We start from the raw sequence: 23,863 nt of genomic DNA on the forward strand, positions 1-23,863 counted from the left end.
AATCTGCTGGAAGGGCAGCGCCCCTGGGCACAAGCAGCCCAGGAGCTTCCCAGCGAGCGCTGGAAACAGTTTCTTGACCCAGGCAATCAGTGAGCCATCAACGGCTGGACTCTGTCAGTCACTAGCAAACAGGACCGGATGGGGATGTAAAGGTTAAGGGCAGCCATGGCTGCAAGGACCATGAGATGGCGGAGAAGTCAGGCCAAAAGCTGTAGCACAGCGCAGGGCTGCAGGAGAGCCGATTCCAGCTAGTTCAGCATCTGCTTGGCAGGATCCCGCAGGAGGCTTCCCTGGAGGGCAGAGGGGCCATAGGCGCTCTGTAAAGACAGAATAGGCAGAGGAAGAGAGGACAGAGAGGCTAAAGAAGAGAGAGGCAATATGTCAGTTTGAATGCAGTAGTTTCTCAGAACAAAGTTTCTCCTTTTGCAGTGTTGGTAGGAAATGTATCATGATGAATAACTGCACCTATATAGAAACATGTGAGTGGCATACAGTAATGACTGTAGTGCATGCACATGGTGCTGCCGATGAAAAGGGCAGAAAATATTCATTAGAACTGATAAAGCCTGTGTGAAGTTCTGAAAGCAAATATTTTTTTTTTCAGTTCTTGCGTAGAGCTATTTTTTGCATAGATTTCAACCTATGACGAGAACTTGACCTTGAGGCCTTTAGGACATCTAGAGGCCATTGCTGCCTGAGATGCCCTGTGTAGCTGTGTTGCCATGGGGTGCTGGGAAATGTGATCCAGGAGGTATGGGAACCTTTCTGGGGCATTAGTTGGTCACCAGGAGAAACATCTCAAGACCTCTCAGTGGGATGACTTTTTTTTTTTTTTCTGAGTAGAAAGGGAAGCCCAGACAACTGGGTTAGGCAGAGGCCTCTGTACTGGAGGGGGTCTGGCATCAGGTGTCCTTTAGGACATCACTGTAACACGGGTACATTGAGATTTGTGCAATGTCAGCCATCAAGAAATAGAGCATTTTGCCGAAGCTGATCAGCCTGCTTCCCTCCGTCAGTTGTGAGAGCCCAGCACCTCGTTGTGCGACTTGCTGTGTGCAAAGAGCGAGGAGTGGCAGGGAAGACCCTGGCCAGGGAGTGGTTTGTGGGACCCTGGACTTGTGCGAGAGAGGTTTTGTTATACTTTCCAGCTTTAACATTTGTTGTGTACTTACTGTCTTTCTTGCTGTGTTTCCTTTTAGTATGCTAGTGCTCTGGGGTGATTAAATCTTGTGTTTTTGTCTGAAAAGGAAAGTGATATTCCAAACTGGGGTGGGATGTAGTTGGAGGGTCACAGACGTTGGGTGCCATTGCAGGTGCCCTGGTGCCCTCTGCCCAGCCTCCCTCTGCAGCTCCGAGGGGCTCCGGTCTCCCGCAGCTCCCCTGGGAGAGCTGCCAGGCCCAGGCAGGAACCTCTGAGACACCGGGGCCTCTCCAGGTGCCACTGGCTGCTTGTGGTTCGACCCCTGAGCTCTGCCTGGAAAGGGGAAGAACTTCTTCAACATTTCTTCAAAAAATGGGAGCACATTTTCATGAGTTGAAATGACTGAATAATTTTAATACAAGTGTCCACGTTTTCCAATTTCCAGCACTTTCCAGTCCATGGTGGAAATCTTCAGGAAGGGTATGAATCTCAGGAGAAGAACTATGGGTTTGCCCCTGGAATTCTGTTACCACTGCTCCGTTTATTATGCCATAATTCTCAGGAATCTTTTACATATTTTTAGACATCCTGATTGCATCAGACTGCCTGGACATGGGCACTTTCACTTGTTTTCCAATCTGCCTCCTCTCCTTACTCTTATTATACTCTTATACTCTTTTTTAGCGAGATTTCTCCCCACTCTCTAGTGGCTGCTTTGAGGTGGAGGGAGTCTGAAGCTTGCCTCGGCTTTCAGCATTGTCTCTTATTGCCTCTCATTGGCTCTTTAGCCAGCGGCTTCATTGTGTTTCTCGCTGGCCTTTCCTGTCTACCTGTCTAAAACATTTCAAGGGAGGTCATTCCCTGTGGAAAGTGGACCTCACTGGAGGCAGCTTGGGCTGAAGGTACAGCGGAGAAGTGCTGGTCATTAAGTTTATTGAACTCTCTCATGTTTTATTTTTGCTTGATCACAATTGAGACAACCCCTTGTGTGTGTGTTTGCAGCTAGTTGTCTAAGGAAAGCAGGCAGAAATTAGTGCCTGTGCGCTGTAGTGTTCAGCTAGAGACTCGAGTGGATTAAAGGCTAGATGTTAAGCAGAGTGCTGCAAGTCCCCAGGGGCTGAGGAGGGAAATGGCAGGGCTGGGGAGGTGGGCAGGAAGGTTGTCCATACATGTCTCCTACCAAAAATACTGTTTTTGTACACAACAAGATTCATTAGGAGACACTCTGGGGCAATGTCAGTGGGAGAATGTGGCTATCACTTATTCTGTACGCTGAAAAATAAAACTTTAAAAGCAGAAACCCTTTTTTTCCTTTTTGTTTGTGCTCATTGAAATCTTCCTCTTGTAAAGCCACTCTGAAATCTCCCCAGTTAGCCACAGAAGGACTGAGGAGCTGAAGAAAATTGTGGGGAGAGACATGGCGTATTAAGGCTTTTTGCATATTAATGACCCCTCGGGTGTATTTGGTGCTGAGTCCATGAACCTCAAATACTGGGAGGAGACAGAACAAACCTCTCCAGAAGTTAGAAGCAAATCCCAAAGTTTCCTGGAGCATTAATTGGTCCCACTGAGGGCAATTACCAAGAAAGTCTCCTTGGGGGGCTGATGAGAGCAGAAAGTGGGAGGCAATGTACAGGTGGCTGTGATGCCAAGACAACCTTGATGTGCTTTATCAAGCAGCCAAGGCCCACAGCCAGCCCCTGGGCAGGGTGATCCTCTCCCTCACCCATTGCTCGGGGCTCTTTGTGGGGTCAGTGTGAGGGTGGGGGAGGTGAGCAATGCCGAGTGCAGGACAACGTTACAACACCTCCTGGGCTCCCTGGGGGTGAGGGGGCATCGAGGCCTGGTGCCGAAAGGAAATGACATCTTCTCATAGGCCTCGGTGGCAGAGGACAAAGACCTCAGTTCTGTTGGAGGCATTGCCCTCGGTTGTCTTCACCACAGGCTGTCCTAAAATCTCCCAAAGCTGCGCCTGTTTCCCTGCAGCCTGTAGACACCCAACCTTCTTCCCCACCTTGCTCTCACCCTGGGATCTTCCTGCCTCTGCTGCTGTCCCTCTGTCCTTGCTGGCTGCTCCTTGAAACACAAAGCCAGGGACTGATCTCAGATCTCCTCTGGGTGTCCTGTTGCACCAAAGCACTGCCCTTCCAGTGACATTCTTTTTACCTGATGTCCAGTCTGAACCCCTCAAGATGCAGTTTGTGGCTCTTGCCCCTTCTCATGCTCTTTCCCACTAGCAAGAAAAGCTCCATCCTCTCTGACACCACCCTTCAAGCAGTCACAGGCTACTACTGCACTGGCCTTAGCCTCCACTTCACCAGGCTGAAGAAGCCCAGGTCCCTCTGCCTCTCCGTACAGGCCCTGGCCTTCAGGCCCCCAACCCCATCCTGGCAGACCTCCTCTGGACCCTCTCCACTTCCTCCCCAGTCCTCCAGCACTGAGCAGCCCACACTCAGATGCACTATTCCAGACGTGGCCACACGAGTGCTGAGTCAAGGGGGAGAAGAACTGCCCTTGTCTCAATGGCCATTGTCTTCCCAATGCAGGCCCTGTCTGCAGCTGGCCTCATTTGTGGTGAGCGTGCACCACTGGCTCCTATAGCATCCCTCATGTAACATCCTGGCCCTTCTCCTCAGGGTCCCTCCTCTGCTGCTCAGGTCCCAGCCTGTCCTGATGCACAGCCCGTTCTGCCGCACGATGCTGGACTCTTCACTTTTCCTTGTACAACATCATGAGGGCTGTTTGGGGGTACCTGTGAAGCAGGTTCCACTGATTTGACCATGCTTTTGTCTGATTCACTTCCATGGTCGCAGGGGACTCAGTGTGGACAGATATGCAAGACTCTTCAGGCTGGAAAGGACCTCAGGAGGTCTCCAAGCCAACCTCCTGCTCACAGCATGGTCAGCTATCAGGCCCAGCCAGGTTGCTCAAGTCTTTCTTCAGCCAGGGCTTGAAAATCTCCAAGGATGGAGATGCTCTTTGGCCCAGAGGGCACAGGCTCTCTGGGCCACCTGCCCCAGTGCCTCACTGTCTTGATAGGTCCTTGAAAGTTTGTCCTTAATCGCCAGCCTGAAGCTCTCTTGTTGCAACTAATGCCCCTTGGCCCTCATCTTCCCATCCTTCCCAAGGGTGAGGAGCATTCTGTTATCACGCGCAGCTGTTGTAGGCTGTGAGGAGGGCCCACTCTGGACACGCAGTTGTTCATAACTAGGAGGGGCTGGCTCTGGGGAGGCCATATCTGGTGCTAACCCACTTGTAGGAAAGGAATTCCTGACTGCAAGAATTGCCGTGCCTATCGCTAGAGGTGACAGAATCAGCAACTCTTTCAGGTTGGGAGGCACCTTGGGAGCCTCCTGCGCACATCAGGAGCAACACCATGTTCACAGGTGTTCACCAAGTTCCTCAGGGCTTTGTCCAACAGCAACCCGCAAACCTCCAAGAACAGAGGGTCCAAAACCTCTCTGGACCTTTCTTCAAGTGCTTTATTAACCTCTTTGATTTGTCTCCCTTCTAGCTAATTTTAACTGCAGTTCCGTCAGCTTGTAGCCATTGTCTCCCACTCACATGCCACGAGTCCCTCCAGTACCTGCCTCTTTATCAGTGGCAACCCGGAGTTGGGAAGCTGCTATGTATTCCCCCCAAAGCCTTCCCTTCTCCAGGCTGAACAAGCCCCATTGCCTCAGCCTCTCCTCACAGCGGAAGTGCTCCAGCCCCCAAACCACCTTGGGGGCGGCCACTGAACTCACCCCAAGTGATCAACATCGTTCTTCTGCAGGAGCCCCCAAATGGAGGCAGTATTATAGATGTGCCCTGATGAGGCTGAGGAGAGGGGGATAATCACTTCCCTCAGTCTCCTGGCTGTGTTCCTGTTTATGCAGCCCAGGACACTGTGGCCTCCTTTGCTGCCAGGGCACGCTGCTGGCTCATGTCCAGCTCGCTGCCTACAAAGACTCCCAGGTCCGTTAACTCAGAGCTGCTGCCCAGCCGGGCACTCCCCAGGTCCTGACAGCCCCTTCCTCCTGCCTCCTGAGATCCCTCTGAACGGCAGCTCGAGCATCCGACTGTTCCACCCAATTGGGTGCCGTCTACAACTGTGATGAGATTTCCATTCTGCAGGTCACTGATGAACTTTCAAACAGGACAGGATCCAGGGTAGACCCCCGCATATGCCACCTTTACGTGGCTTCCTGGTGAAATATGACCCATTCAGAAAACCCCTCTGAGCTCAGTCATCCAACCAGCTTTTTGCCCATCTGGATGTCTACTGGACACCCACTCCTCTCCACTCCTCCACAAGCACTGGTCTTTCATCACAGGAGGCAATCAGGTTGCTCAGGAAGGATTTACCTTCAGCAAATGCATACTGAGTGTTCCCAGGCACCTTCTTCTCCCTCATGTGCCCAGAAATGTGATCTGAGACAAATCTCTCCATAACACACTCTACACCAACGTGAGGCTGAATGGCCTGTGGCTCCACACGTGGTCTTTGTGGCCTTTTTGGAAGATGGGCACAACATATTCCTTTTTCTGCTCATTGCGACCTCCTCTGATCTCCACAGCTTTTCACAGATGAGAGAGAGCAGCCTTGCTGTCAAAGCAGCCAGCTCTCTCCATGGCCATGGATGCTAGCCATCAAGGCCCATAGACTTGTAGGGGTTGAGTTTTGCAAGTCATCCCTTAAGCGCTACAGATTGGTTGTCCCCTCAAGAGTCTTGACTCTAGGCACAACAGCCCCATCCAGCAGTGAGCCCCCATTTTCCTTGCTTATTCTTTTACTGTTACTGAAGCAGTAGCAGCTCTTCTTCCCGTCCTTGACATCCCCTGCAAGTGTCTATCCCAGGGGAGCTTTGGCTTCCCTAACTCCATCCCTACTTCGCTGGACAATATTCCTAAATTCCTCCTTTGCAGCCTCTCCCTTCCTCCCTTTTCCGTATGCTGCGTGATTGCCCTGGAGCTCCCATGTGTGTTCCCTGTTTAGCCCAGCCAGGGTCCAGAGATGTCCACTAATTTTACAAGCTGTTGGTATGGCGCATTCTTGTGCTTGATGGGTGCTGTCCCTAATTACCTGCTGGCTTTCCTGAGCTCCTCTGCCCTTCAGAGGTGCCTTCCTTAGTCCATCTCATGGAAGAGCCTCCCTACACCCAAGCTACCCCTTCCCACATAGGGCATCCCTCATCCCCTCATCTTGCCTTTGGGTCTCTCCTGAAGATCTTGCACCTTGGCATTGAAGGACTCCAGTCATGCGAGTGACCCCACCCCATCTCAGTTATTCCAAGCATGTGGCAGTGCTGTGACAGCTTGGGCATCTCCGTTTGCTCCTGGCTGTGCCTCAGGCGGCATTATGTCTGCATATATGTGGAGTTCAGCACCTCAGCTGTGGCATGGACAGAAGATTTGTCACAGGGGAACATGTTCCCAAGGAGCTTCTGTATGCAAAGGCTTTGACTGCAAGGGGTGACATGCTGGCATGGATAGCAGGTGGCCAATGTGATGGTGGAAGGAGGTTCTCACTAACAGAGCAAACCCTGCAGTGTCCAAGGCCAGAAACAGAGCTAGGCAGTGCAGGAATGGCAGGAGAGGGGTTTGCTTCCTGAGCTGATTCTGCAGCACCTTGGGGGCCTGTGACAGAGGTGAATTGATCTCCAGGAAGGACAAGATGCTACTGTAGAAGACCCTGGGCCTGGGCAGCCTGTGATCCAGCCACCCAGAGGACATCACTAGCCCAGTGGCTGTTCATATCATGTGGAAGGGTGAGAAGAGGTTCAGGGACAGGAGAGCCAGAAGGTTTGGTGGGTTCACAGAATCACAGAATCACAGAATCGTTTAGGTTGGAAGGGACCTCTGGAGATCATCTCGTCCAACCTCCCTGCTCAAGCAGGGTCCTCTAGAGCATATTGCCCAGGATCACATCCAGACGGGTTTTGAATATCTCCAGGGAAGGAGACTCCACCACCTCTCTGGGCAACCTGTTCCAATGCTCTGTCACCCTCACAGCAAAGAAGTTTTTTCTCAGGTTCAGATGGAACTTCCTGTGGTTCAGTTTCTGCCCATTGCCTCTTGTCCTGTTGCTGGGCACCACGGAGAAGAGGCTGGCCTCATCCTCTTGACACTCCCCCTTCAGATACTTGTACACGTTGATGAGATCCCCTCTCAATCTTCTCTTCTCCAGGCTCAACAGGCCCAGCTCTTGCAGTCTTTCTTCATAGGAGAGGTGCTCCAGCCCTCTAATCATCTTGGTAGCCCTCCGCTGGACTCTCTCCAGGAGTGCCATGTCTCTCTTGCACTGGGGAGCCCAGAACTGGACACAGTACTCCAGGGGAGGCCTCACCAGGGCTGAGGAGAGGGCGAGGATCACCTCCCTCCACCTGCTGGCAACACTCTGCCTAATGCACCCCAGGAGACCATTGGCCTTCTTGGCCACAAGGGCACACTGCTGCCTCATGTTTAACTTGTTGTCCACCAGCACTCCCAGGTCCTTCTCGGCAGAGCTACTTTCCAACAGGTCAGTCCCCAGCCTGTACTGGTGCATGGGATTATTCCTGCCTAGGGGCAGGACCTTGCACTTGCCTTTGTTGAACTTCAGGAGGTTCCTCTCCGCCCACCTCTCCAGCCTGTCCAGGTCCCTCTGAATGGCAGCACAGTCTTCTGGTGTGTTAGCCTCTCCTCACAGTTTAGTCTCATCAGCAAACTTGCTGAGGGTGCACTCTGTCCCTTCCTCCAGGTCATTGATGAATATATTGAACAAGACTGGGCCCAGGACTGACCCCTGGGGGACACCACTAGCCACAGGCCTCCAACTTGACTCTGCGCCATTCACCACAACCCTCGGAGCTCGGCCATCCAGCCAGTTCTCAATCCACCTCACTGTCCACTCATCTAGCCCACACTTCCTGAGCTTCCCTAGGAGGATGTGATGGGAGACAGTGTCCAAAGCCTTGCTCAAGTCCAGGTAGACAACATCCACTGCTCTCCCCTCATCTACCCAGCCAGTCATCCCGTCATAGAAGGCTATCAGATTGGTCAAGCATGATTTCCCTTTGGTGAATCCATGCTGACTCCTCCTGATCACCTTCTTGTCCTCCAGATGCGTAGTGAGGACCTCTAGGAGGAGCTGTTCCATCACCTTGCCAGGGATGGAGGTGAGGCTGACAGGCCTGGAGTTTCCTGGCTCCTCCTTCTTACCCTTTTGGAAGACTGGTGTGACATTGGCTTTCTTCCAGTCCTCAGGCACCTCTCCTGATCTCCAGGACCTTTCCAAGATGATGGAGAGTGGCCTAGCGATAACATCCGCCAGCTCCCTCAGCACTCGTGGGTGCATCCCATCGGGGCCCATGGATTTATGGATGTCAAGTTTGGACAAAAGATCTCTAACCCGATCCTCCTCCACCAAGGGACAGTCTTCCTTTCTCCAGACTTCCTCTCTTGCCTCCAAGGTCTGGAGTTCCTGAGGGCTGGCCTTAGCAGTGAAGACGGAAGCAAAGAAGGCATTCAATAACTCTGCCTTCTCTGTATCCTTTGTCACCAGGGCACCCGCCCCATTCAGCAGCGGGCCCACGTTTTCCCTAGTCTTCCTTTTGCTATTGATGTATTTGAAGAAGGCCTTCTTGTTGTCCTTGACATCCCTTGCCAGATTTAATTCCAACTGGGCCTTAGCCTTCCTTGTCACATCCCTGCATGCTCTGACAACGTCCCTGTATTCCTCCCAAGTGGCCTGTCCCCTTTGCCACATTCTGTACACTTCCTTCTTCTGTTGGAGTTTGGCCAGGAGTTCCTTGCTCATCCAGGCAGGTCTCCTGCCTGCTTGGCTCGACTTCTTCCTCAGAAGGATGCACTGCTCTTGAGCCTGGAGGAGGTGATGCTTGAATATTAACCAGCTTTCTTGGACCCCTCTTCCTTCTAGGGCCCTGTCCCAGGAGATTCCCCTAAGTAGGTCCCTCAAGGGGTCAAAGTTAGCTCTCCTGAAGTCAAAAGCCAAGCGCCCAGCGTGGGGCTCGAACCCACGACCCTGAGATTAAGGGTCTCATGCTCTACCGACTGAGCTAGCCGGGCAGTGGTCAAGTCCCACACCTTTGAGATGGAACAACTTGCAACACCTGAATCAGAATAGTAACCACCGTCCCTCTGTCCTGCTCCTAAAAGCACAGACAATGGAAATACAGAAACTATACATTTAATTTCAAGTCTCTAATTCAGAAGGTTCTTTGTGCAAACAAAAGCAGTCATTGTAGGGAGGCTGACTTCAGTTAAACATGAGGGACAGAAAGCTTTGAGATTCCATTTACATCACTAACAGCTAAAGTAGCAACCAAGTAAAATCAGACTTCCAGGCACTTTGCACTCAGCTGGAACACTGAGAAGCAGTGAAACAGGAGACCTTGAGCTTTGCAATACCTCTTCATTTTGATTTTTTGTGTTTTCTTTTATAGAATCATGAAAACATACAGAGACAAAAAGATATGCCTGCAAGACATCTCCAGCAGTTACGTGCTCTGTCCCTGTGCCCCACCATCACTCCTGACAGGCTTCTGTTCTGGAACCCTTCCAGTCATTGAAATTCCACAACCTACACAGGCAATCATTTCCCGTGTCAAAACTGTCCAGTTTTGACACTGACAGAATTTGTCCCAATGTCTAATGTCAGTCCTTCCTTCTACAATGTAAGATCATTGCTCCCTGTCCTATTCACTGTGGACATGTAGAACAGATTCTCTTCCCTTTTGCAGCAGCATTTTATAACACTAAAGACTTATCACATCTCTCCAGCCTTTTCTTCCCCAATCCATTCCACTTGCCTCTGTAAAGTCTGTTTTTTTTTTCCCATATCCCTCAGATTTCCCATTCCTCTTCTATAGCATCTCCCATTTTGTGTGTATCTGTCTTGACCTGCAGTGTCCAAATGACAGCACTGCAGCTGAGGCTTGCTTAGTAATGCAGAAAGATTACCTCCTACATCTGGCAGATTACACTTCTGTTCATACCAGTTTCATCCGGATCACGTTTCCCTAAATTGTTCGTGATAGTTCTTTCCAGCCACAGCACAAGTAATGAGTTGGTCTTTGTTAAGACAAATCTAGAGTCACATACAGTTCGTGATCCACTACAAGCTCATGGTCCCTTCCTGCAGGACTCCTGCTTTCACTCCCAGCAAGTAGATAGCATCATGTCCTTATAACCATCAGATTTCATCCCTCTTCTTCAGACAATTTGTCAAGATAATTTTGGATTCTAATTCTGTCCTCCAACACATCCACATGCTCTCCCAGCTGTGCCCCTTCTGCAGATCTAATAAGCTGACAATCTATTCTGTCCTCTAGCTCATTCACTAAAAGCTAAATGAACGCATACGGGGGGGAAGAATCAAACAAGACAAGCACAGCCCATTCGACACAGCCATCCATTTTGACTCTGGACCACTGGCTGATTCTCTGGATATGGATTTCCAACCAGTTTTGCACCTGTCTGTAGTAACCTCATCTACATTGTGCTTCCCTAGATTGTTTCTGAAAATTATTTGCTTTAAAAGCTCTGCTACATCATTGAAATAGGTTTTTCTCTTGGACCAGCCCCTTAGAGAAAATCATTTAAGAGTTCCCTGAGGCAGCAGAAATCTATCTTTACAAAATATTCAGGGTCCTTTGGAAAAGTGTTTTGGCTGCTGAGAGTTTTTTCTTTGCTTGGGAGGAGCAGGTTGCTTCTGTTCCTCTTACCTTTCTAAAGGTCATGAACTCTATCGCTTCTGGGTTGTCCTCATTCACACAGCCTTCTGATTCAACGTTTTCATCCAGAAATTACCTAACTCGTACAATCAAGTCTGGAAAAGTCTAAGTCTTTCCGCACTTTTTTGACGTAAAAAGATGATGCCAACTCACTCCAAGATTTTGAATGATTTGCACCCTATTAAACTCCTTTCCCAGCTCAAGTGGTTGAAATCCCCCATGTGCCTTGGGCGTTCCTGTCCACTGCTCGCTGAGAGCTTCCCCTGACCCTTCAAGGTTTGGCACTCCACAGCGAGCCACCACCACCGCAGCGCCCATGTTGCTCTCCTCTGTGGTCGTCACCCACAGATTATTCCAACAGGTCTTTCACCCTCTCTGATCTCTACCTCAGAACAGGCACATACCTATTTGACACACAGAGCGATGCCCTTTTCCTTGTAAACCTCTGTTTACAAGGTTTGTGTTTGTTGACCAGGTTCTCCACTGTATTATTCTTGTCACATAAGCTACCCCTGAAGATCAAATCTCTCTGTTTTCCATAGGTCTAACATGAAGACATCAAAGGTGCTTTGTAGACTGAGCCACTGTCGCCGTTCCTCCTCTGAGCTTGTCATAAATAACCTAAACCTTCTAATTTGTGGACTCTGGTGCAGAGGTTATCCCAATTACCTGCAGGATTTTGTTATCCTCCCCCTCGGAGCCTCATTTAAAGTCCTGCTTTAAGGTCAGGAAGCTCACGAACATGGGTGTAATTTAGCAGCTGAACCAAGGGATGGTGCTCCAGCAGAAGAACAAACAAAAATAAGGATTTAAAACAAAGCACTTTATCACTTTACCTGGTTTTTCACCATCTGCTATTTCTTCCTGCTTTATCACGCCTGATACACAAATGGAAAATACAGTAATACACAGAAGTGAGAGAAAATTACAAGGCACCCAGCGGTCACAATCCCTTATGACATGCATTAGAAAAGTCCATTGAAGAGTTAAACCAGTATTTATTATTTACAGTGCTTCTATATGTAGTTAATCCCTATAGGAATATGAGGTTTATAGTATTCAAATTTATGAAATTCCTTTCTTGTTAAAAAGCAGGAGAAAAAGAATTTTATATACAAGCCATATTTTGCAGAAAGAGCACCACCCCCCCCACTTATTTCCAGATCTCAAAAGCATCAAAATAAGCTTATGCGCCAGCCTTCGAGTCTTGCAACAGGAAAACTTGAAAGTAAATTTCTTATCTTTCATTGATTTGAATCAAAGAAAATTTAGGAGCCACCGCTTATTTAAATTCGGCCTCTGTTGCACAAAATTACCTGCCATGTTTTTGAATCCATTAATGCAGTAGGAGACAGTCTGCAGGACTGGTGGAGGAGCGCCACGGGGGCCTCCCAAAGCCTTCCCCGTCCTCTGCTTCGTGCGAACGTCTCTGCGCCCTCCCACATAAACGAGGAAGCCCTAAAATTCTGCATCTTACCAGATTATAACTGGTGGGCAACCAGGAGAGAACAAGATGACCGTCACCCTCCGTAGGATTTTCTTTTTTTTTGAGGCAATCATGCTCAAAACAAACAAATAGCTTGTTTAACAGACAAGCAAAACAACCTTTATTATAACAACCGCTCTACGTTTACCCTGCATGAAGAGGTCACGTTAACGTGCAATTTCTCACCGGCCTTTAGTTAAAGGCGTCACAGTCAGGCAATGAAAACAGAGTAAACCAGTACAGCTTGACTTAAGCCAGTTAAGTTAACCTAGCTTTCACCAAGAGAGGATACATCCTCCAAAATTTTTATCCGCTTTAAATATCCAACAAACCGCTCGTGGATATCCGCAGGTTACCACCTACGTTGTCTGTATTCCGTGACTTCAGGCTGTTTCATGAAATCCAATTTTTCATGCCATTATTCTGGTACCAGCCCTAATGACCACTGTCTTCCTGTTTGCTCAAACACCCATTCACGCAGCTGGTTCTCCTGACTAGAAAAGATCGTATAGCTGGTGAAACTATTAATTTCTTTTCATCTTGCTTTACCTGTAAAAGACATGGTGTGCATGACGTTCACAAACAGATGTAGTTTTTCTGCACCGTCACAGCGGGTATTGTACCACTTCCAGCACACCCCTCATGGGGCAGAGCTGTTTCCCAGCACGCCAAAGCAAAGCAACGTTAAGTTACCAAAAGAAGTTTCTGTAAAACACAAAACATTTTGCCTTTCGGAGATCCTAAGAACATGGCAACTCATTAACATGGCAACCTGCTGTGATTCACTCTCTGTCATTTCTGTAAAACGGTAACTACCGCCTATCAAAATAGAAACGTGCAGAAACCTAGGAGCTCTAAGCTGTCTACGTGAAGGACTTTTTGCAGAACTTTGCAGTGCTTTGCATTTGGCACTTTCCAAGCCAAGTGGCTGTGTCAGTAGTTTTGCCTCGCAATTACTCATCTTTTCTCTTACCCTGGTCCATCACAGGGGACTAGTGGCTTTATCTGGCCCTGCCTCAGGACCCTGTTAGCGTCCTGAAACGGAAGCAAACTGATCTTTGCAAAAAATCCTCGCTATTTTACAACAGCAAGTATATTTCTCTAGTTTAGAGATACATAGCAAAGTAGAAGAAAACGGGGAAGCTGTCATTCTTTTGAAGTTTCATAAACAACCGCCCGCCTTCCTTTCCTTCTGTGGGAACAGGGCAAGGGGGACTTGACCTCCTATCACTGGCCTGTTCCACTGTTTCACCTGTTCTACCTTAAAAATATAGCGTGTCCCAGCTGCTTCCGGCAGCAGCTCTGATCTCCCCACTTTGTACATATAGACAGGCTCATCTTGCAGCACTCGATGCAGTCTGGCACAAGCCCCAGGACTCGCAGGGAGAGGACGCTGGCAAGGTAGGAAGCGAGCGGGTCTTCTCCAAGGTGTCGAGAACTGAGGTGCTCACGGTCACACTGTGGCTGCAAAAAGAAACACCTGAAAGCTCTGCAGCTTGCTACGTGGAAGAACCTGAGAAAATAAACCAAAACAGTGCTTAAATACAAGGTTCTGTGCAAGAAGGATTGCGTTGGCTCTTACATATAAAATATTCATTCCTTGTGGCCAGCAAAATATCTGAGTTAAATTATCAGATGGGGCAGTTTACACCGGTAACCTCCATGTTTGTCACTTTCTTCTCCCCGTGCTTCAGTCCCGTTTCTGCTCCGGGTTATTTATTTGCCTTTAATTCCTATGGATTTCCATCTCACATTGCCCAGGCTGTCAGGTTTTCAACACTCAGTGTTTCATAACTCACAGCGTATCTTTAAATGCTAGAATGGGGTGATTTTGTCAGGAGGTCAGCTTTTAGTTTACGGGGAAAAAGGAAGAAACCTCACATAACCACAGAGGGAAGCTAAAAATACATTCCCTACAGACCCCCAAAAATCCCATTAGGTAGAATAAAGTTTCTTAAGCAACCTGTGAGTTATTGGCTCAATTTTGAGGCACTTACTCATTTTTGAACATTTGTCGTTGCCTACATTTTGCCTGCACAGTTTTCCGTCTCGTTTTTAGCTCCCCCAGCTCCGTTCCAAAAAGTGGGCCGAATGCACTTGCTTGTTTCCTTTCTTCTCCTCCCTCTTTCCTAGCTTCCACATTCGACCACTTGGCACACAAGCTGACGGCATACTTTTGCACCCTACCTAGTACTGTGGAATATGATGTATTATAATATAAGTCATAAATAAATTGTTACTCTGACTGGAAACAAACAAGACCCAGTGATGCTCCCATTCTTTCCCAAAGTCAGGGGGTAAAATGTAGGACCTGACAATCAGAATGAATGTTAGGATATTTCTGTGATGCGAGCACACACAGAATCACAGAATCAATCGTTGAGGTTGGAAGGGACCTCTGGAGATCATCTCGTCCAACCTCCCTGCTCAAGCAGGGTCACAGAATCGTTTAGGTTGGAAGGGACCTCTGGAGATCATCTAGTCCAACCTCCCTGCTCAAGCAGGGTCACCTAGAGCATATTGCCCAGGATCACATCCAGATGGGTTTTGAATATCTCCAGGGAAGGAGACTCCACCACCTCTCTGGGCAACCTGTTCCAATGCTCTGTCACCCTCACAGTCAAGAAGTTTTTTCTCAGGTTCAGATGGAACTTCCTGTGGTTCAGTTTCTGCCCATTGCCTCTTGTCCTGTTGCTGGGCACCACGGAGAAGAGGCTGGCCTCATCCTCTTGACACTCCCCCTTCAGATACTTGTACACGTTGATGAGATCCCCTCTCAATCTTCTCTTCTCCAGGCTCAACAGGCCCAGCTCTTGCAGTCTTTCTTCATAGGAGAGGTGCTCCAGCCCTCTAATCATCTTGGTAGCCCTCCGCTGGACTCTCTCCAGGAGTGCCATGTCTCTCTTGCACTGGGGAGCCCAGAACTGGACACAGTACTCCAGGGGAGGCCTCACCAGGGCTGAGGAGAGGGGCAGGATCACCTCCCTCCACCTGCTGGCAACACTCTGCCTAACGCACCCCAGGATACTTGCCCAAGTTGCTGATTTTGCTTGAGGGCAGACGATAACTCCACCCCAGGACCGCCGCACAGGCAGCATTTCTTATTAAAACCACTAGAATCCCTTTCTTTTTATCAGAAACGTTAATAGCCCTTCTCAAAAATATACTTTCTATGCAGGAGAATTTTCACTGTAGACCTCATAAGATCATAAGTTTATTAATGAGGATGTTCTTTTTTTAGCAGTTACTGTCAAACGCAAAGCTCCTGAAATGACAGTTGACAACATTTACACATTTCCATTTCTAACAAATTATATTGGCTCTGTAGTATTTTGGCTGTTATAAGGCATGGGTTCATGTCTTAGGATTGCTTTGTTATCATTGACCATTAAAGTCATGGTAGCGGTAATACCGAGTGCCTGATTCTGCAAGCTCTCTCCTTGGACATATTTGGGGGAAGAGGTGTTACACCTCCTTCCTCTAGGGTGACTTGTACTTCCGGATGAGACAAGGTCAGTTTTGCAAAAGTGATGTCATCTCCATAATGAGTCTGAGGGTCAGCCCTGTAATGTCCTCCTACACCCTGGTACTTCACAGCACTAATGGGCTCCACATAACAATTGCCGAGTCTTCAGGCTAAAACCTCCTTATAGCTTTTCTTTCAGCTCATTCCCTTCTTATGCCTGGATCCACTTTTGTGCAGAGCAGGATGATTTGTATTTGGAGCTCGTTCGCCTTTGTTTTATTGCCTATCTCTATAGCACCTGGGTCATTCTTGGTGCCACGCAAACATGAGATAATAATGCACAATATTCATTTTCTCTGGTAGAAGGCGTGATTCATTCCTCTCATCCCAGACGCAACGGTGTGTCCCTGAACAGCTGAAATCATGTGGTTTTGGTTAGGCAAGCTCTATCTGAGAAAGCCAATTAGTTTGAGATATATTTGTGGGAAGAATGCTTTTAATCAGTGCTTTTAGAAGCACAAACCAGAGTGTTAAATAATAGACAGAGACTGAAAGCAATATTGATTGCTCTGGCTGCTGCAAAACACATCATTAATCCATTTGTGAATCTGAAATTTATTTTAGGTTGTTACAAATTATACTCTTGCATTCAGGTTGTTTTGCATGTTCAGTCAAAAGTCCATTCACTGGTATCTGTCAATAAGCATGCTTCCTCCAGTCTGTAAGGCAATATATGTTAAAGAATTACTAAGACTGTCTACACTACGGAGGGAATTTACATGCATATTCCTTGCATAACCTGGTGAATCCTTGGTGTGATATATGCTTTTTCAGGGACTGCAAAACTCAGGCAGATGGAAAAAAGACAGCAAGAAACCAGAGCAGACCACTTTCACATGGTGAAAATTAGCAGCAATTGCAATGCAGAGGAGTAGAGCAACACTGCTAGAGAGCTGCATAAATAAGATCAGAAATGAGTGAGAGTCACGGATGGCCTACAGTCACCTCTTTTGAAAGCAGACATATTTTACTGGTCCATCTTTATCAATTTGATCACAAAAAGTAGATACTCTCCGAGCTGAAATGTTATCCAAATCCCAACTACGTTAGTGAAAAATTAGAGTTTCTTTTTTATGGCACATTTTGAGGTTTGGTTCTGTCATCAAGTAAGATATAGGAAGATATCAGATCTATTTCATTTCAATTTTTTTCAAAACATTTCTTTTAGATGCCATCACTTTGACATTTTATTACAAAAATAATCAAAAAGGGACCTTAAGAAGTCATCTTAAGAAGTCCCAGAGCGCAGCCAACAGAGGCAGCGAACAGATGCAGCAGTTTGTGCAGCAGTGTCTGGGCTCTGCCTGGGCCTTTTGTGGGCCTTGTTGGAAGTTGTGGAGACTTTCTGGGGACCCCCGAGGAACTAGACAGTGCTTGCTGCTAGCAGGAAGGGAGAGCTGGGCAAGGACTCCTGCAGGGGGCCTTGACTTAACTTCTCCTGGGAAGTTCTAGCTAGGTGGGGCTGCTGCTAACGAGCTCTCTGGGCTGCCCTGCTCAGAGGGAGTTGGGGCTTTTGTTTCAGGTGGCTCCTGATTGAGTGGGTCAAGCCCCCTTGTGAGTCACTGCTGTGCATAGGCCTATATAAGAGCCAGGCCTAGAGCGCAGCTCCCAGAGTGCAGCCAACAGAGGCAGTGAACAGACACAGCAGTTTGTGCAGAAGGGTGCCGGAAGGCAAAGAAGGCGCCTCTCCATTTTGCACAGTGGTGTGTCCTTCCCCGGGGCATGGTCGTGACACGCCGCAGAGCACGTTCCCCAGTGGCTGCTGGAGGTGCTGCATCAGCTGTGTCTGAGGCTTCAACCCAGACAGACCCTCGGACAGCAGATGCAGCTCTGCAGGTGTCAGGCTGCAGGGAGTGCCTGGGGCCTCTCCGTGGGGCCTGGGCTGACAGTCAGCTCTCCTGTGTGAGGTGTGCTGTGGTTGACCAGTTGCGTCACCAGATAAAGGAGTTACGGGAGGAGGTTAGTAGGCTGCGTAGCATCCGAGAGGATGAGCGGGAGATTGACAGGGTGTTCTCGGAGACTGTTCAGCTCCGGGAGTCCCCTGCCCCCACTGCAGCGGCATTGTCAGAGGGCTCAGCACCATGTGTAAAGGTGCATCATAACGCTGTTTAAGAGGGCTGGAAGCTGGTGACCTCTTGTAGAAGGAGAAAGGCTCTTGCTCCTCCTCAAGACTTACCCTTGAAGAACAAGTTTAGCACCCTGCAAGCTGAGGAGAGGCTGGGCATGGCTCCAAGGGAGGCAACTGGCCTGGCAGACCCTGTGCTGTGCAGGAACCCCCGGAAGAAGTGGCGAGTGATTGTTGTGGGTGACTGCCTGCTGCAGGGAACAGAGGCACCTATCTGCCAACCTGATCTCTTGTCCAGAGAGGTTTTCTGCCTGCCAGGGGCTCGAATAAGAGATGTCGTGGAAAGACTGCCAAGGCTTGTCCATGCATCGGACTACTACCCTCTGCTGATCTTCCATGTGGGTGCTAACGACACGAAAGGCAAACTGGAAACCATCAAAAGGGACTTCAGAGCTCTGGGCATGGTGGTGAAGGGTCTGGGAGCCCAGGTTGTTTTCTCCTCAATCTTGCCTGTGAGGGGAAAGGATGGGAGGAGGAGTAGACGAGTTTTCCAAGTTAACAGCTGGCTGCGCCGCTGGTGTTGGCAACCGGGCTTTGGTTTCTATGACCATGGGACCCTGTCTGAAGATCAACAGCTGATGGGGAGCGATGGGATTCACCTTACCAAGCGGGGCATGCACGTCTTTGCCAACAGATTGGCCAGCCTGGTAAGGAGGGCTTTAAACTAGGCAAGATGGGGGAAGGGGAGTGGTATAGTGGCAGGAGAGTCAGTAAAACACCGCTCCAGTCAGGATGCCTCCAGCGGGTGCATACAGCCAGGGGAGACAGCATGCAACATGGCTATGGAGGCTTCTCTTGCACCTCTCCTGGGAAGCTTGCATGCTTGACTGGCTCTCTGAAATGCCTGTATACCAATGCACGCAGCATGGGGAATAAACAGGAAGAGTTAGAGATCTGTGTGCGGTCGCAGAGCCATGATCTCAATGCGGTTACAGAGACATGGTGGGATAGTTCACATGACTGGGATGCTGTCATGGATGGCTATGTGCTTTTTAGGCAAGACAGGCCAGGACGGCGAGGTGGTGGAGTTGCTCTTTATGTGAGGGAGCAGCTAGAATGTGTGGAGCTCTGCCTCGGGGTGGATGAAGAGCAAGTGGAGAGTCTATGGGTAAGGATTAAAGGGCAGGCTAACATGGGTGACACTGTTGTGGGGGTTTACTACAGGCCACCTGACCAGGAGGAAGTCATCGATGAGGCCTTCTACTGACAGCTGGAAGTAGCCTCACGATCACAGGCCCTGGTTCTCATGGGAGACTTCAACCACCCTGACATCTGCTGGGAAGACAGCACAGCTAGGCACAAACAGTCAAGGAGGTTCGTGCAGAGGATTGATGATAATTTCTTGACTCAGGTGGTGGAGACGCCAACGAGGAGAGTTGCGCTGCTGGACCTTGTCCTAACAAACAAAGAAGGTCTAGTTGGAGATGTGAAGGTTGGGGGCAGCCTTGGCTGCAGTGACCATGAGATGGTGGAGTTGAGGATCCTCCGAGGAGGGAACAGGGCAATGAGTAGGATTGCAACCCTGGACATGAGGAGAGCTGACTTTGGCCTCTTGAGGGACCTACTTAGGGGGATCTCATGGGACAGGGCCCTAGAAGGAAGAGGGGTCCAAGAAAGCTGGTTAATATTCAAGCGTCACTTCCTCCAGGCTCAAGACCAGTGCATCCCTCTGAGGAAGAAGTCGAGCCAAGCGGGCAGGAGACCTGCATGGATGAGCAAGGAACCAAAGGGAAATCATGCTTGACCAATCTGATAGCCTTCTATGACGGAATGACTGGCTGGGTAGACGAGGGCAGAGCAGTGGATGTTGTCTCCCTGGCCTTGAGCAAGGCTTTTGACACTGTCTCCCATCCCATCCTCCTAGGTAAGCTCAGGAAGTGTGGGCTAGATGAGTGGACGGTGAGGTGGCTTGAGAACTGGCTGGATGGCCGAGCTCCGAGGGTTGTGGTCAGTGGTGTGGAGTCAGGTTGGAGGTGTGTAGCTAGTGGTGTCCCCCAGGGGTCAGTCCTGGGTCCAGTCTTGTTCAATATATTCCTCAATGACCTGGAGGAAGGGACAGAGTGCACCCTCAGCAAGTTTGCTGATGATCCCAAACTGTGAGGAGAGGCTAGCACACCAGAAGACTGTGCTGCCATTCAGAGGGACCTGGACAGGCTGGAGAGTTGGGCAGAGAGGAACCTCCTGAAGTTCCACAAAGGCAAGTGCAGGGTCCTGCACCTAGGCAGGAATAATCCCCTGCACCAGTACAGGCTGGGGGTTGACCTGCTGGAAAGTAGCTCTGCTGAGAAGGACCTGGGAGTCCTGGAGGACAAGTAAAGCATGAGCCAGCAATGTGCCCTTGTGGCCAATGGTATCCTGGGTTGCATAAGCAAAGGTGTTGCCAGCAGGTCAAGGGAGGTGATCCTGCCCCTCTCCTAAGCTCTTGTGAGGCCTCCCCTGGAGTACTGTGTCCAGTTCTGAGCTCCCCAGGACAAGAGAGACATGGCACTCCTGGAGAGAGTCCAGCGGAGGGCTACCAAGATGATTAGAGGTTGGACTAGATGATCTCCAGAGGTCCCTTCCAACCGAAACGATTCTGTGATTTTTGTGACACTCTCCCATCACGGCATCAGCCGGGAGGAGTCCGAAAAACAAGAGTGGTCACAATGCAAAGGCTCTAGGACTCTCCCCACCTCCCAAAAAAGGAGTGGCAACTCTCCAAGCGCTCAGGGAGAAAACCCCAAGGGGAAAGGGCTTCCAGCGCTCAGCGTCCGCAATGCCTGCCCACAAGCCGGCAGGCTGCTTGGAGGACGGCTGTGCTCACCACCATTCCCTTGGCTCCACACACTCGCAGCAATGCCCCTAGAGCTCCGTGGGGCTCCTCACACCCACCCAAACCTCAGGCCAACACCACCACCTTCCCCGCGTCAGCACCTCACAACACCACACCTCGCACACTCCTGCCTGCCCAAGGGGGCTCTCTCGCTGCCCTGCTGCAGCACACAAAGCTCACCCTGCAGCAGGACGGTGCAGGAACTTGCCGAGACGACAGCTGGAAGGAAGAGAGACCTGGGCTCTGCATCCCTTGCAGGCCACCCTTGCCTTGCCTTCCCTCCTCCAAGGCACTCCTTGTCCAGGGAGATTGGGCACAGGGAGCCATCAGCCACCCTCGAGAGTCCTCTCCCAAGAACACACCTGCCCCTCTCCCAAGAACACCTCTCCACAAGGCCTTCACTCCTCCAAACACCTTCCAGCACGCTAACGCCCAGCCATGAACGAGCAACTTCCCCGGCCTCCTGCTCCTTCAGCCAACACTGCTGCAAGACCAAAGCTCTCCCCATGAAAAGCAACCGAGAGGAAAGGAGGGAAAAGCATGCCTCGTACAGCTCTCAGAGCAAGGAGAAGCACTCCCTGCACTTTCGGGTGGGTGCTGGCTGCAGAGCCTGGCAAGAGCGGAGGAAACTCCAGGCCTGAAGCTGAGCGGGCAGAAGGCAGCCGGCTGCCAGTGTGCCTGGCTCATGGGGCCACCAGGGCAGCCGGGGCCCAAGCAGCCAAGGCACCTGCTCACCTCGCAGTGCTCCCCACCTCCCCAGCCTCATGGCACTCCCCACGCACACCACTGCTCTCTCCACACGCCTCCTCCCGCACCCAGAACCAACACCCTGGGGCCACCGCCTCTCCCCACCACACGCCACCCAACTTCTGGCACACACCTCACCCCCACCCCTCCCCTCACACACGGTGGACAGCCAGCACGCCCCTCTGCAGCAGGCACACACAGGCCACACCACCACACAGGGCAGCAGCCAGGACACCCTCCACCATGGACCCAAATCACACCCAGGACAACTCTCCAGTCCTTCTGTTTCCTTCTAGTCCTCCAAGAGGCAGCAACAAGCACTTCCTCTGATCATCCTCTCACACCTCTGCTCCTGCTCCCTTCCCACCTCCACCAATCCAAGGGCAGAAAGAGCATTCCCATCTTGCAGACAAAGCTCACCAGGCCCCTCTCTTTTCATGGGGCACAATTTCGACACCACGCACACACTGTCAAGCCTAGATTTCACCACCAATGTCTAAGCCATGCTGCAGGCCTACATACTGCGGGGACAGGCGGGACCTCCGAGTCACTTCCCGGCCATGGGCAACCTGGGCTGCTCTCTCTGCAGTCACCTCACAAGCACCTTCCCAGCCACCTGCCTCCTGCTGCCCTATCAGCCACTCCAAAAGACAGGACCTCACGGCCACCTTCCCAGCCGCCTGCCCGCCACTGCCCTACAAGCCCCTGACACACAAGTGACCTCACAATAACTTCCTCAGCCATCAGCCAAATGCTGACCTCCCAGCTGCTCAGGCCAACGTCACCTTCAAAGCACGCGTCCCAGCCATGCACCTGCTGCTGCCCCAGCAACTGCTCAGCCAGAAGACACCTCACCAGCACCTCCCCAGCCACACGCCTCCTGCTAGCCAATCACGTAAGCGTTGCAGAAGGGACCTTACAGACAACACGCAAGCCTTGTTCCTGCAGCTGGCCTCTCAGCTCCTCAGCCCCAAGGGACCTCAGAATCAGCAGCCGAGCCACGGGGCCCCTGCTGGCCTCTCAGCTACCGACAAAGAACTGATTGGGCAGTGGGGATTTTCTGGCCCAGCTCTCGCAGACACTAGGGACCTCATGGCTGTTGCCCCCTGCAGCTCCCCCTGCCCTCCCCAAGGCTGAGACACCTCCTGAACGGCCTCCCTCACTCACCCTGGTGCCTCACACTGCTCCTAGTGCAGCAAAACACCCAGGACGGGCCGGTTCCTGCCCCAAGAGAAGATCACCTTCTGCCCAGGCAGTACCCGCACCGAGCCCGTGAAGCTCAGGAATTGGAGAAAGGCCTGCAAGGGATTCGTGGCAACATTTCCTAAGGGGCCGATTGTGTGGGAGCAGCGACCATGAAGCGGAAGACAACGGTGTCTTGTTTCCCAGGCAGAGCAAGAAGCCTTCCCGCAACGCCAAAGGCCACTTCCTGCCCCAAGGAAGGACTGAACCAAGCCAGCACATCTCCTACACATCAAGGACAACAAGCACTCTCTGGTTTGGGGCCCTGACAGTTTGGGACACGGGGAAGGACTGAGGCGAGGGCATCTCAGCTGGGGACACCAGCAGAGGCAGCACTCAGCAGCTCTTCCCCCTGGCCCGCCAGCAGGGCTAATGACAACGGCAAGGGGAGGACGGGCCCTTCCCCAGCCTCCAAGGCTCTTAGGAAAGCACAACAGCTGCCACGCTCAGAGCTGCTCTGCCAACACCCTTCAGGCTGCTTCCAGGGCCACAGGTCTCAGGGCCCAGCAAGAGGCACGCAGCACCACCAACGGCCAGGCCACGGCGTGCCGCGTGGGCACAGCCTCTCTCGGAGCCCTCCGACAGGCAGTTTTTCCGAGCAGAAGCGACCATGGGCAAGGGCCCCAAAACACACCAAGACCCACTCTCCAACCCTTCCGCTTGCTTCTAGTCCTCCAGAGCCTTTGCACAGGCACTTCCTCTGAACATCCAGTCAAAGCCCAGAGCCTGCTCCCTTCCCACCTCCACGAAGCACCGAGCAAGTGCTCTCACAGGAGGCGCATCACGCCAGCTCTTGCCTCTCTCTTGTGCCTCACGTGCCCTCAAGGCCCTCACCCCACAGGCCTCCCTGCTCATGGGACCTTTGGGGCTTCAAGGGAGGAGGACAAAACTCCTTGGAACCACTCCCCCTCTCTCGGGCCATGCTCCGACAGCTCACCAATGACCACATGGCAGCACACGGACACACTCAGCAGCACAGACAGGGCCAGTGCACCAGCCTTAGACAAGCACACTTCCAACCAGGGAAACGGCACAAGGCTTCCGCTGCTCTCAAGCCTTTGCCTTGCC

The 23,863-nt window shown here is 51.0% G+C and overlaps 1 non-coding gene across 1 annotated transcript; it reads right to left on the minus strand.

Annotated features, from left to right (window-relative positions):
• Positions 1 to 9,117: 9,117 nt before the first annotated feature.
• TRNAK-CUU (transfer RNA lysine (anticodon CUU)) lies at positions 9,118 to 9,190 on the minus strand. Its single transcript has one exon. It is a non-coding gene; the product is annotated as a tRNA-Lys (tRNA).
• Positions 9,191 to 23,863: the final 14,673 nt, after the last annotated feature.

This window comes from Struthio camelus, chromosome 29 (genome assembly GCF_040807025.1).
Source record: "Struthio camelus isolate bStrCam1 chromosome 29, bStrCam1.hap1, whole genome shotgun sequence".
Classification (NCBI taxonomy): Eukaryota; Metazoa; Chordata; class Aves; order Struthioniformes; family Struthionidae; genus Struthio; species Struthio camelus.